Source organism: Cibotium barometz, chromosome 41 (assembly GCF_041138505.1).
Source record: "Cibotium barometz isolate CiBa-2024 chromosome 41, ASM4113850v1, whole genome shotgun sequence".
Taxonomy (NCBI): domain Eukaryota; kingdom Viridiplantae; phylum Streptophyta; class Polypodiopsida; order Cyatheales; family Cibotiaceae; genus Cibotium; species Cibotium barometz.
In genome coordinates this window covers 15240899-15256272 of record NC_141086.1, presented here as the reverse complement: position 1 = coordinate 15256272, position 15374 = coordinate 15240899, and positions in this window count along the sequence as shown.

Below are 15374 nucleotides of genomic sequence, written 5' to 3'. Positions count from 1 at the left end.
ATTCTTTAGCCCTATTGCTACCCTACTTATGGTAGGAAAGCAAAACTCCTTAGGAGTTGAACCAAGTTCAAGGGTACAGCTTGGATGAAGGAACTATGTATTATAATAGCAAGCTGCTATGCATTCCCAATGATGAGGGAAATAAGAGTCAAATTCTGAATGAAGCCCATGATAGCCTTATAGCAAGACATCCAGGTTTCATCAAGACCTACATGTCTGTAAAGAAAAGCTTTTCTTGGCCTGGTCTAAAAAAAGGATGTACTTAATCATGTACGTCAATGCCTGATATGTCAGAAAGTCAAAGCCAAGAGAGTAAAAATGCCTCGGAAGTTACATCCATTAGACATCCCCCAGATGAAGTGGGAATGTATCAGTATGGATTTTATTAACTGGACTACCTTTAGTGCAATCACGTTACAACTCCATCTTCGTGGTAGTTGACAGACTAACCAAAGTTGCCCATCTGATTCCAGTAAAAGAAACCTACACTGTAGTGGATGTGGCCAGAGTGTTCCTCAAGGAAATCTTCAGATTGCATGGCCTACCCCGAGGAGAATAGTAAGTGATCAAGATCCCAAATTCTTGTCAAGATTCTCGGCTGCATTCTTTGAAGCAATAGAAACTTTCTTAGATCTCAGTGCAGCTTACCACCCCGAGACCGATGGTCAAACAGAAAGGGTGAACCAAGGAATCGAAGATATACTTTGGTCATGCTTTGGCAGGGAACCCAAGAAGTGGCTAAGCTATCTTTACGTAGTCAAATTTGCCTACAATACTTCCTATCACCGAAGTATCGGGATGAGCCCTTTCAAAGCTCTGTATAGACAAGACTGCCTAACACCATTAACTTGGTCCCGACCCATTGATTAGGGTCGAGATGTCCAGACAGATGCTTGATGACATGGAGTAGCAATGTAATCAATCCGCAAGGATACAAAAGCTGCCCAAGATAGACAAAAGCAGTATGTAGATAAGAAGAGGTCAGACAGAAAATTCAAAGAAGCAGATATGGTCTTCATTCGAGTATGCCCCAAAAGAAGTTCTCTATCTCTTGGGAAGTACAAGAAGTTATCTCCCAGATACTGTGGGCCATATATGATTACAAAGAAAGTAGATAACTTAGCCTATGAACTTAATCTACCTCCTCATCTCAAAGTACATAATGTATTTCATGTCAGCCTACTTAAGAAGTATGTACCGAGCCCAAATCATGTGCTTAATATATGGTTAAATTCTAACTTCTTCAACCCAAGGACGGATGGAACTCCAACCTGAAGAAATCCTTCATGTTCGAGAGAAGATTCTCAAGAATATAATTCAGAGAGAATTATTAGTCAAATGGAAGTTCTATCCTTTTGAAGACGCCACCTGGGAGAAAGAAGCCGAACTGATGGGAGATTATCCCCAGTTTGTGAGATAAGGACATCTCGCATTTTTTAAGTGGGAGAGAATGTAAGATTCCTCCCAGCCTCTAAAATGTCCAGTTTCTTCCCTTGTAATCAATTCCCTTTTCAGAATAATAAAAGATCTTGTTTCTACCTGTTTTGGCCTAGAGAGAGAAAATATTCTAGAGAGAGGTAGTTCAGTTTTTAGATATCTTTGGATGGAAAAATATCCCTTCTTATTAAAATAAATTCTCCCTAAATAAAAGTTTAAAAAGAAATTCCTAAGGTACATTAGAAATAAATTATAATGTGCACAAAAGATCTTAGCCTAAGGGTCCAAGTTTTTTGAAAATTTTCGATTAAGGTTTCTATGGACCAATAAGATTAATCCAAATGAGGAGATAAATTGAAAAATAAAAGAAAAAACCCTCCAAAAATGAGTAAATGCTCACATAAGATGAAGAGTGGACTAAGGACCAAAGAAAAGAGTAAAAAAATTGAATTTTGACACCTCAGAGTGGGGATCTTCCCTCATGAAGGAGGCACCTTTTTTCTCATCATTACTCCCAATTTTTAATCAATAAAATGAGATATTTCATCTCTCCTCTCTCCTATTTCAAAACTAGATCTAAAAAGTAAGCCGAACTCACCCAAAAATGGTCTAAAATTAGCCAAACTGTCTCGAAAATTCTAGAATCAGTTTGCTTGGTTTGAGGCTCACTTTTTCTATAAATAAAACCTCTCCCTTTGTAAAAGCTTAATGGTGTTTATTCACTATTACTCTACTCCTGTGCTGAGCCATCTACATTGAATTTCTTAATAATTCAATTGTTTTTGGCCTAATCCTCTCCTGAATTGGTGGCCACTCTTGCAAACAAAATTCGATAAATGAATAATTAAATACTCTAAGAGAGAAATGTCTTTCGTTTTATATTCACACGGTTTGTAAAAAGAAAATTCTAGAAATCTATTGAGATCCAATTATCGAGATAAATGATTAAATTATTCCTCATTGAAATTCGTAACTAATTTAAAAATTAGTTAAGTGTATATTTAAAGAAAGAAATTTGAAAAAATAGTAACTGAATTATCAAACCTTTTCGAGAAAGATAGTTCAAGAAAAATCTTATCACTCAAACTGTGAATCAGACTATGACCCAAGACCAAACTCTGTTGTCAGTTTCGAGGAAAGAAGGTGTGAACAGTTTAGAAAAAAAAATACTCTCAAAACTCGTGCCAAATTTGAAACTAAGTTTGAGACCCTTCGAATTGATCTGTGAATCAAGGTTATAGAATTCGAGGAATTCTAGTATGAAATTCTGAATTGCGATCAAGAAGTTTTGGGCATATTGATTCAAGAAATACTCATTGTATTCAAAAGAAAATAAAATTGAAAACTTGCATAGAAACTCTATTTTCTTAAAGGACTGTCCTACGCCATAATCCTGGAGGGAGCATTTGGTATATGTTTTTCTAAGGGAAGTTCAGTGGCAACAGCTAGCGGCGGGGAGTGTTCAAAGGACAGCTCACGCCGTAAAAACCTGCCCAGGTCTTGACTAGCCTTGGTATGGTTGAAAAATGGTGCGCTTCTGGTACGATGGACGAGGGCTGATGAAGCGATCCATGAGTGAAGTGCCAGGACACCTAAGGAGGATCCTTGAGGGTTCTGACCAAGCGATGCATGGGCTCGCGATGCCTAGGACACCCATGTGTATGTCGTGGAAGATATGTATGATGGACGAAATGATTATTGTAATCTGTTTTACTGGATCTTGTTTGCTGACTAGTGGGTCTCAACGAAGAGTTCAAAGTGATATTGTTTTTTAAGAAACAAGGGATTAGATGAAAATTTTGAGTTATGATATTTGTAACCAATAACTGTTTGTCAATGGATTATTTTATATGTTAAAGTTTTAAAGAGGAATGTGTGCGTATCTATATTCGAAAGCAAAAGTTAAGAAAGGCATTCAATTATGGGTGGGTGAGTAATTGTCAGGTTCTACCGATTCTAGGGTAGGGTGGTGGCTAACCCATGGGCTGGATGGGGTTAGGCTGGAATCAGTGGAGTTTTAATAATTAAATAGAAATAATAGAAATACGCTTAGAATTCAAGTAGTTAAATAAAACCCTAAAGAATTTCTCAAATGAGTAGATCAACGGCTGTGCCTGATTTCGGTTTAGGAAAAAAGCGTTCCTCAGATTAAGTCAGTGATAGTTTTCCTTCTATCTGGTTTAATCAAGTGAAGGATAGTTTAATCTCTCGAACCCGTTAGAAAATTCGTTAAGAAAATCAAAAAGGTGGAATTGTCCCCTTTTTTGGGCAAGGAAAATTTTCCCGGTTTCGGTTTCGCAATGACCACCAGATTAGTCTCGTGTCCGGACATTCGAGGGTGAGGCCCCGAGTGGGAAACCTTGCCCCGCGCAAGAGGGAGCTACTTCCTTTGCTAGCAACTGGGAATCCGGTGTGCAAAGGGAGCAGAGAGGTCTCTCAGTTGTACCCACAAGGATGCACATATGAGATGATTGAGCAGATACGTATAGAGCATGTACATACATGGCACTACAGGAGAGTGGTCACGATGCCAGAGGACATTACGGGCATTCAGACAAAGACATCTCGGGGGGGACCCTCCATTGTTGCCTATAGATCGCGGGATCTCAAGGGACTAGATTATCCACTTGATCCTCCAGGGAGGAGAGGTGGAGGGGCACGACTTCTTCTACTATTATGGAGCACCTGATGAGGGGGCCTAGCCCTCATGAGTACCTATATGGCATGACATGCTTCTCATGATGTACACTTATAGCATGCTGCATAGCTTTTTTATTTTCATTTCAGTTTCAGTTCTAGTTTCACACATTTTAGTTTCATTATGCTTTCTGATGAGGCTCCCAAGTGCATCGACTTATGTATTCATGTATGTTCGACATGTGTCTCATGGACCCGTTACGGTCCTTCGAAGACAATAATAAAATTTCATTTCATTTCTCTCTCTCTCTCTCTCTCTCTCTCTCTCTCTCTCTCTCTATTTTTGCACATCTCTCTCTATGCTATGCGTTATCTTTGTCGCAAATGATTGCTGATTTTTGAAAATTGAGGTTACAAATTCTTCCACCTAGCTTTTGCATGCTACATTGGTATCAGAGCCTTCTTCAAGTGTGAAGATTCAACTAGAAAACTACAAAAAAAGAAAGAATTTTTTTTCTCACTTATGTGGTTGGTTTCTAGACACCGGAGGACCACCCCTTTTGGTGTCTCTTGACCCTGGAAGGACGGTTGGTTTTTAGCCTCTTAAAAGTCTCCCACATACATAGTGGATGGTGAGATTGCGTTCAGAAAAGGAAGTGCTATAGTAAGCTTTGACGAAGAGAGAACAAAGAACTTCGGAACAAAGAGCACAGGAAGTCTTTTGAGGGCGGTAGAATGAGTGTGCATGACATGTTCAGGATAATGTTGCAAGCAATCGCATACTAGAGCACCCAATTGGAAGAGAAGAAGGCACAGATCTTGGCCATGGAAGAAAGAACCCGTTTTCTAGCTCCTTTTTCTCCATCTCCTCGTCCCTCTCCATCTATTTCCCAGATCCTCATAGTAGTTAGATCCTCTATTAGATAACCCTTTTGAATGGTTTAGCGCAGTCGAGTTCGACCCTCAAGTTGCAGATGCGAGAAATGGAAATTTGATTGATAAAAGTCTATGCGACAGCATCCCATACTACTACACAAGACGATGCCAAGCGTCACATGGAGCACAAAAGATTTCTTGCAGCTTTAGATGCAAGAGTGACACCAGTGGCTTTCTTGAGTCATCCTTGTGAGAGGATGAGTATAATGGTAAAACCCTTTATTCCTGGTTGTATCAATTTGAAGCTTATTTTGGTGTAGTGAGAAAGAATGATACTAATAGAGTGATCTTGGCTAGTTGGTATTTGGAAGGTGAGGTCATTCCTTGGTGGACTTAGTGGACTCATGCCCACATTAGATTAGGTATGGTGACTTATGTCTTTGGGATGAGTTTGTCCTTGATCTTAAGCAGCTTCTACCGCCCTATTACCTTGAGTGACTCGAAGACGAGTTTAAGGGGATAAGTCAAAACACACAACCTGTCCTATAGTTTGCAGTTTGCTAATGGAATTTTAAACTTATGTTTTCAATTGGGCATATCAGATGACAAGGACAAGAAAGGGAAATTCCTTTATGGTCTTTCGCAAATCTAATGGGAAGTGCATATGTTTCAGCCAACCATCTTTCAAGATGCACTCTCACTTGCACAGAGTGCTAAAATGAAGTACAATAGTAGAAAGCCTAAGACTTCCCAGCCTTCCACTCCCAAGGTACCCGCCTAGGACAAAACTAAAGAGAATGTGGGGGGGAGAGAGAGCTTCAAACCCTAGCAAGCAAACACACACACACACACAAGAGAGAGCAAGACACTAGAGAGAGATGGATAGCTGAATTTTCTTCTATCTTCTTCTTCTCTATTCAACCAACGTAACATAAAGATAAGAGTACACAATATATGGGTTAGTACTCAACTACTACAACATATAAGCGGTCCATAATGTGAACCTAACTAAATGAGCTGGCGCTATTACTATGCCAGTCTCTAGTAATCCAAAATGGTTGTCACCACACAGCGTGTTATCCCACTCGCCGCATATCACCCATAATCTCACCAGCCATGCTAGTGGTGTAGATGCAGAAGCTATCACCTAGGCATGTCATCAATGTCCGCCCGTAGCACTAGTTGAGCTCGATAGCTCAACACTCCCCCTCAAGCTCAACTCCACACAGTGCACTCCAAGTAAGCTCCTAAACCTGTGGAGCTTCTCTATGCCCAATGCCTTCGTGAAGATGTCAGCCACTTGATCCTTTGTGCTGACATACACCAGATCTACATCTCCTGCTAGAACCTTCTCCCTCACAAAGTGATAATGCACCTCAATGTGCTTTGTTCTAGCATGATATACTGGGTTACTGGCCAATTGTATGCTACTCATGTTGTTACAATATATGACAACTTCCCTATCCATGGGCTCTCCCATGTAACCAATTAGCTTCTGAAACTAAGCTACCTCACAAGTTGCCATAGCAACACCCCTGTACTACTATACCTTTGTACTCGACAAGGCAACTGTTGGCTACTTCTTACTACTCTAACTCATAGAAACACTCCCAAATGAGAACATAAAACCACTAGTAGATCTCCAGTCTGCAATACTACCAGCCCAATTAGCATTTGTGTACCTGCTAGAGCATAGTAGTACATAAACGCATCACCTGAAATGCATATCAAAGATCATGTGGACATCAAATGCATCAAATCAAGAGGCATCGCATAGTACTGCCCTGAAGGCAAGCATCCAAATGCCAAGATGAACTGCATGTAATTCACATCAATGACAACAAGAGAGCAAAGCATAGCTCTGTAACTGCAACAGTGATAAGCATAAGAAGAGGTAGCAGATATACGCATGTGTAAAGGCAACATGATGCAGAAGTCATGCCTCTGAGACATGTGTCAGGCATTTTTCTATAAAGATGTTTTGAGTCCGTGTACATATGGGATGCATGGTGTGTAATAAAACTTTGCCGTGAATGCCCTGGCAAATGTACAGGCTGAGTAGTGGTTTTGTTGTGAACTGGTATAAGCACGTGTTTTTTTTAAGGGAACAAATGCTGGAGATCTGGAAGTTTATTGCAACATGCGGTGTGCAGATGGTTACTAAAGCAGGCCACCGACTGGGAAATTGTCGGGTTTGGTATGATGATGCTGATGATGATGAGCGGTGGGCAGCTCTCATTTGGTTTTGGAAAGTTATAGATCGTTGTGTGAGAGGAGGAGCCTTGTTGCTAGAGTAGCCATCACTTTAGAGCTTTAAAAAAATAATAATAAATATACTATACAAGGTGGCCAGTGTGAATAGGGGCTACGTGGAAGCTTGGGTGGCTGCCAACATGTTATCTAGAAGGCTGCAACGATACGAGAGAAAGAGAGGATGGCCGCTTTGGAGAAAAAGGGTCGCCGAGTAAGAGACGGGGGGGTGGTTCTACTGCAGAGGCACGGTAGCTGGGAAAGGTGAAAAGAGAAGCTTTGGGCAAAGCCGGCAGCTGGGAATCGTGAAGGGACCGCTTGCAGAGTCTACAACAGACAGGCACTGGGGCAACCTAAGCTTGAGGAGCTGGGCTGAAGGCTATAGGAGAGGATCGTGGCGAGTGATCGTGCACACAGAGAGGCTGGAGGACGCCAGCTGTGGACGCCAACGTAGGGGCTCTGGAGTGCAGCATGAAGTGCAGAGGGTAACTCTGACAGGCCTGAAGAGTGGACTGGTTGCCATCTATGAGAAGGTGGTCGCCTTGCGAAGGCGCTGCGGAGACAGTGTAAGAAGGGGCCGCCTTGTGAAAGCGGCCTGGAGCGAGAGCAGTACAGGTGAGGAGCCTGGCGTGTGGAGCGTAGATGAGCTGGCAGAGAAAGTGGGCTAAGTAGCCGCCTGAAGAGATGCTGCAGCAGCTAGCGTGAAGACGTAGGCAGCCTACTGGTGCTGGAGAGAGGCTGGCCGCGTTTGGGAGCCAGTGGGACAAGCCATCGTGTGGTTGGCGACTGGGGAGGCACCCTGGTCATTGAGAGAAGAGGGTGAAGGTACAAGGGCTATGTAGCCTTGCTGACAGAGACAAGCAGAGAGGACATGCAGTTTTTTTAAAAATTCTGAAGACGGCTGACGTTAAAGGACAGGCTGGCGATGGGTTTAATAAGCCTTTGAAACTCGTGTTTTGGAGGGTTGGGTATTGGATGTGTAGCGGTTGGCTACATAAGTAAAGAAAGTGCCAATTTTGGAAGCAAAGGAATGGGCTGAAGGTGTTAGCTACAAAGGAAAAGCGTGGATTGGTGGCTGTCGTGTCTACAGTGAAGTGAAGGTGGATGAGTGAAGTACCTTGGTGATAGCTGCAGAGGGAGACGACACCAAGGCTGGGAGCAAAGAAAGAGATGTGGTAGCTGCTTTTTTTTCAAGGCCTCTGGTGTGAGACCAAGAGGAAGATTTGGGAAATGTGTGTGAGTTGTTTGCTGTAAGTGTGTGATAAAAGGAGAGTGCGAGGATGAGTGGTTGAAGCTTGTCATTTGATAAAATATGTGTGATGGATCACCCCTTGTAAATGGACAAACAGGGTTTGTGTGATATGTGAGTGGCTTAGCCTTGCTGACAGATAAAAGGCTTTTATAATGAGATATGTAAGCTGTTGAAACTGCCTTTCTTTGGGTATCTCTGGGTGGTAGAGAGAGAGAGAGAGAGAGATTTTTCTTTCCAGCTAGAGAAGCTGGTGGTGCCCCTTGTGCTTGTGAGTGTTCCAAAGGTGGTGAATCGGCAAGCTATAGTGGCCTTCTTGTGTTCCTGAGCTGCCTCACATCTTTCTGGTGCCCCCACTGAGGAGTTGCTCTGCTATTTTCTTCAGTTTACCAGGGTGTAGGCCCTAGGAGTGGAGAGTTTCAGGGAAGGTTTTTCTTGGGATTTGAGGTGAAGTTTGGGGGTTAAAATGATGTCTTATCTAGAGTTTTATGGTAGCCCTAATGAGGATGTGGCAGATTTCTTGGAAAGGTTGGAGGTTGCATGCATAAGCAACCACATCAATGAGTCGGTTCAGGTGTTGCGGCTACTGAGCATTTGCTTGAAAGGGGATGCAAGGACCTGGTACAGGACTTATGAGAAGTCATTGAGGGTTGCTATTCCACATCTTGATATGACTGAAAATGGATTAAAGACACAGCACTTAGCAACAGGTTCAAGAAGGTAGAGGACCCCGACAAGGTTTGGCATGAGGTGCAAGCTCTGACACAAGGTGAGTTGGAATCAATTGATGATTATGTCAAGAAATTTTCTTTGTTGTGGGAGACTTTATGCAGGGCTTTAGGGGAAGACCAGGTACCGCCTGACATGATGAAGAAAAACAAGTTTGTAGCCGGGCGGGCTTAAGAGGAGTATTCGCTGGAAAGTGGAATTGAAGAAGCCCAGGTCTTATGAGGATGCGGTGGAAATTGCTAAATCAAAAGACTGGAAGTTGCAGCGGATGAATCAGCTGGGGATGCAAGGTATGTGATGATTGGTGATGCTTTGTATTTTAAGGGAATTGATTTGATAATGCGACGGGTACCTTGGAAGGAAGAAATCTACAAAATTCTTAAGGAAAACCATGAAGGAGCATGCGGTGGACATTTTGTCTCAAAGATCACCTTACATAAGGTATTGCAGGATTGTTATGTGTGGCCAAGTGTACATAAGGATGTTAATCATTGGTGCAGGTCATGCAAACAATGCCAAGTTCATAGTAGACAGATATTAAAGCTTGAAATGAGGAAGACAATTCTTGCTTATGATGTTTCTGAAAAATGGGGAATTGATGCTGTTGGACCATTGCCTATTACTAGCCGAGGGAAGTGCTACATCTTGACTGCAGTTGATTACCTTTCTAGATGGGCGGAAGCAAAGGCAGTGAAACAAATTACTGCTAAGGAGGTGGCAAAGTTTATATATCAGGATATCTGTTGTAAATTTGGTGTGCCATTGGAATTGCTTTCTGATCAGGGTCCAAGTTTCAGAGCAGAGCTTATGGACTATTTGTGTACAAAAATGAAGATCAGTCACAGCTTTACCACACCTTACTATCCACAGTGTAATGGCCTGAATGAGCGTTTCAATGGTGAATTGATCAAGATTTTATCTAAGGTGACAGAACAACAAGGCAAGAATTGGGATCTGGAGTTGCCTGCTGCCTTGTGGGCATACAGGACAGCAATTAAGACTGGTACTGGTTTCACTCCATTTCATCTTGTTTATGGGAAGGAAGCCTTATTGCCTATTGAGGTGGAGATACCCGCTGTGAAAATGTTGGAAAAGCTTTTGGAAGAACCTAAAGATGCCCTTAAAGAACGGCTGTTATGTTTACAAGAAGCACAGCTGAACAGGGATAATGCTTTGAAGCATTATGAAGATATGCAAGCAAGGACGTTGGAGAGGTTCAACAAGAAGATTAAAAGCAAAGGAATTATGAAGGATGACTTGGTATTACGTTATAATAGCAGGCTGGATAATTCCTTTCATAAGAAGTTTCAAATTAAGTGGGAAGGACCTTTCTTAGTGATGCAAGGATTTGCAACTGGTACCTATCAATTGGCAGATTTAGATGGGACTTTACATGCTTCCAGGGTAAATGGATATAGACTGAAGAAGTATTATGCACGTTTGATGGTGATTGTACAGGATGCAGTGTCTGAAGATGTGATCTCAGATGAAGGACAGTTTATGGATATGGATTTTGGTCTTGAAATGCTTTTTACTGCTGATCATGAATGATTCAGCAGGCTGGGGGTTGGGCAAAGTATGTCGGGCATTTTTCTGTAAAGGTGTTTTACGTCCGTGTACATATGGGATGCATGGTGTGTAATAAAACTTTGCCCTGAATGCCCTGGCAAATGTACAGGCTGAGTGGTTTTGTTGTGAACTCGTATAAGCACGTGTTTTTTTTAAGGGAACAAACGCTGGAGATCTGGAAGTTTATTGCAACATGCGGTGTGCAGATGGTTACTAAAGCAGGCCACCGACTAGGAAATTGTCGGGTTTAGTATGATGATGCTGATGATGATGAGCGGTGGGCAGCTCTCATTTGGTTTTGGAAAGTTGCAGATCGTTGTGTGAGAGGAGGAGCCTTGTTGCTAGAGTAGCCATCACTTTAGAGCTTTAAAAAAATAATAATAAATATACTATACAAGGTGGCCAATGTGAATAGGGGCTATGTGGAAGCTTGGGTGGCTGCCAGCATGTTATCTAGAAGGCTGCGAAGATACGAGAGAAAGAGAGGATGGCCGCTTCGGAGAAAAAGGGTCGCCGAGTAAGAGACGGGGGGGTGGTTCTACTGCAGAGGCACGGTAGCTGCGGAAGGTGAAAAGAGAAGCTTTGGGCAGAGTCGGCGGCTGGGAATCGTGAAGGGACCGCTTGCAGAGTCTACAAAACAGACAGGCACTGGGGCAACCTAAGCTTGAGGAGCTGGGCTGAAGGCTGTACGAGAGGATCCTGGCGAGTGATCGTGCACACAGAGAGGCTGGAGGACGCCAGCTCTGTGGACGCCGATGTAGGGGCTCTGGAGTGCAGCATGAAGTGCAGAGGGTAACTCTGACAGGCGTGAAGAGTGGACTGGTTGCCGTCTGTGAGAAGGTGGGCGCCTTGTGAAGGCGCTGCGGAGACAGTGTAACAAGGAGCCGCCTTGTGAAAGCGGCCTGGAGCGAGAGCAGTACAGGTGAGGAGCCTGGCGTGTGGAGCGTAGATGAGCTGGCAGAGAAAGTGGGCTAAGTAGCCGCCTGAAGAGATGCTACAGCAGCTGGCGTGAAGACGTAGGCAGCCTACTGGTGCTGGAGAGAGGCTGGCCGCGTGTGGGAACCAGTGGGACAAGCCGTCGTGTCGTTGGCGACTGGGGAGGTGCCTTGGTCATTGAGAGAAGAGGGTGAAGGTACAAGGGCTATGTAGCCTTTCTCACAGAGACAAGCAGAGAGGACGGGCAGAGCCTTCTCTGGCAGCCATCCAACACCAAGAGGCCATATAAATTCAAGCGCCTCAGTCCCACATAAAACATTCTGGTATTCAGCAGAAAGTGCAAAAGCATACAGCATCCAATCGACTCAAGGCATCATCAAGGGAGCTCCTCTTCACATTTAGCCAGCATATGTGAGTCCTACAACTATCTGGACTTGCATCAATGGCCACAAGAGTCTTCAGTAAAGCCTCAAATTAGGTGGATACTTAGCTGACATACAGTCTTTCTCGTCCTTGCATTGGGCATTCACATCGCTTATTTATCAAGCATTGTACAACATTCTCCAAAGAATAATATAAGCAAATACTCCTGCTTGCAGGGGGGCACTACAGTGGGTATTTGGGACCCAATATTGTGTCATCTTCTACATTCTCATTCTCTTCTCTCTCTCTACTCTCCAAATTGGATGCTAAAGATTCTCACCACATGAAGGTATAAAGAAGGTCCTGTTGAAGGCTCTATTGTGTGTTATCACAATCAAGCTCAGTGAATGTAACAATCAATGAATGAATATGGCTAAAGCCTAGACTAGTGTCTAATATCAACGAGTTGGCTACCAACTCTACCAAGCATAATAATGTCCAACTAGGTGTGTTCACACAATAACCCAATAACTCTATCCACACTAGGTTGCTCATCGGGCGCCTAGACAATGTTACAAAGATCTGGCACAATAGCCCTTACAAACATATAAATCCAGCCAAATAATCAACCTTTGAGCTAGCCAATGGGTAGAAGCATGTCCACATCACACTTGGGAGAGTGTGTACATGACACTCCCTTTTGCTTAACTTGAAGCACGGATGTAACCGATGCAGCACTGCTCCACCCCGGTAGAGCTCTTTTGACAAGCTCGTGCTCTGCTCCACATGGCACACACTGGTCCGAACTCCAATAGCATGGCTACTGGACCTGCTATATCTCTAATGATGTCTCTACCATTGCCTCCCCGCAAACTACAAACACTAGAACTAGCCCCTCTACCTCTAGATGCTCAGCTACCATGCTAGACACAATTGTAGAATCACTCATCTCATCCTCCTCCTCAATGGATTTGGAGAGAAAAATTTGAAGTTCACTTACTGACTCCTCTTTGTCCTCTGAAAGGGAAATCTGGGATGGGTGGTTGTCTAGATTACCTCCAAGCCTGGTAGTGTCTACTCCTTGGCTCATCCTCCAGAATATGCTCCTTACTTGAGGACTCTGTCACACTAATACCACTTCCTCCCTTCAAATCTTTTTGGCATCCTCGAGTTGATGGACCATCCTTTCTCCCAAGAAACCAAAGAGCTCCCTGACATCTATAGAAACTATGTTATGTGCCTGCCACAAATGTACTTGAAGAAAACAAAAACACCTTTGTGGTTCAAGGACTAGGCGAAGGTTTTATCCTTATGCAATGGAAGAAGAGTGGGTGTAGCCAATTGGCTCGGGCAAGGAAGCCACATATACCCTAAAAGAAAGTGAAAGCAATGAAAAGACACACATGTAGGCCTAGGTACAAGACTTGTAAATGCTGGAAACTGATGTTTATATTGCTGAAAACTGAGCACGAGGGAAGCCTGTAGGTGCTGTACAATGGTAAGAAGCAAAAGCAACTGCTAATGACCTCAACTGGATGCAAAAGAATGAGATGATCTAGGGGAAATGGACTCGACCCTTATATATTCCCCCAGAGTGCTGGTCGGCCAGCTGTAGGAGGTTGACAGCAAATGCTACAAAAATGCCTAAAAATACCTTAAAAATGGTAGAAAAATGCTGAATAATCTTTGCTAAGATATGCCAATGTAGGGCCTCATAAATGGCTAATACAAGCATGAAAAGGGTGATGTAGACCCTCTAGAGATGATATAATCCAACATACCCAAATGTACAAAATGTTGCCCTATCCTCCCACTCTATCCACAAGCTGGCCTATAGCACCCCCTTGGAGGTTTCCCTTAGTTTGTTTTGTTGCTATATATGACTGCCTACTGTGGTTTCCTACATCCTAAATAGGTCGCGTTTTTGCCAAATCTCACCACCTTCTATGTGTTGTCTTGTAGCTTGCTATGCAGCGTTTTGTTTTTCGAATCTGGCCGCCCTTATGCTCTCCCAAGTCTGGTCTTTGAGTGTCTACCACCTGTGAGATCCCTGTTCCCACCGAGCAACGGACTCGGGGTACTAGCAGCGGAAGTAGCACTTCTCGCGCGGGACAGGGGTCCCACACTCGGGGCCTCGCCCACGGATATCCGGACAAGAGACTAATCCGTCGGTTTGTCCAAAACCGAAACCGGAAAAACTTCCTTTACCCGGAAAGCACGGGCGATTCCACCAGGATAACTCTTTACTCTAACGTAGTCAAGATCATTACTGATCAAACTGATCTGACTGCACCTTTAACGGTACTTGGTCAAATCAAGGAAGAACTTGCACTTGGATCATTGGGATCAACGCTTTTTTCCCCATCAAGAGGCACAGCCGTTGATTCCTATCCATAGAACAATTTCTATCCGAGATTTACTTCATCTATCGTAATAATAGAAATTAAATCTCGATTTACGGATCCATCAGTCCAGCCTAACCCCATCCGATCCCATGGGTTAGCCAACCGCCCAACCACTGTAGTGATAGGATCCAATTTGGAATTTGGTTAGGTTTTGTCCCGGGTACCAAGGAAAAGAGTTCCAAGGCCCCCTAGCCGGAAGTTCATGCAAACATAAAACTAGTCATACCACTTACACACCCAATATGAAATTGCCTTTTTCTTAGCATCAACTAGCTTTAAAACAATCCTTTAATAAAACCATTATGTCACTGATGACAATCCTCAAAGTCTCTGGTTGAATCCTTATTTCCAGTCATTCTTTCATCGGTATACTTATGGCATCATTGGCAACCAAAACGCTCACCACCTGTTCTCTCAGGGGCCTTTTCCATGGTTCCTAGCTCATAGTAACCGGCAATATATTCATATAATAGAATGGAGTCTCCGTGGAAGATCAGCAAGATCAACCCACAGATCCATATAAAAGAGCCATGGACTCATCTGTTGAGGACCAGCAAGGTCAATCAACCAGATCCATGCCCCGTTTCAGAAAATAACTCTTACTCCTTATTCCAATATCTTCCACGACGCACGTGTGGGTATCTTCGGCGACCCAGAGCCCGAGCACCGTATGGTCAGCACCCTCTAGGATCCTTCGCAGGTGACCTAGCGCTTCACTCATAGGCCGCTTCCTTGGTCCCTCATCCACCGTACCGGAAGCTCACCATTTAAATCGAGCCGAGGCTGGTCAAGACCTCGATCGACCTTGCTACGCGAGACGTCCTCCATTGACTCTCCGTCAGCAGTTGCAACTTTATCAGTTCAGTCTTCATGACCTTAATCCTCAAGACGGTCAAAATGCTTCTCCAGCATTCTTGACATAA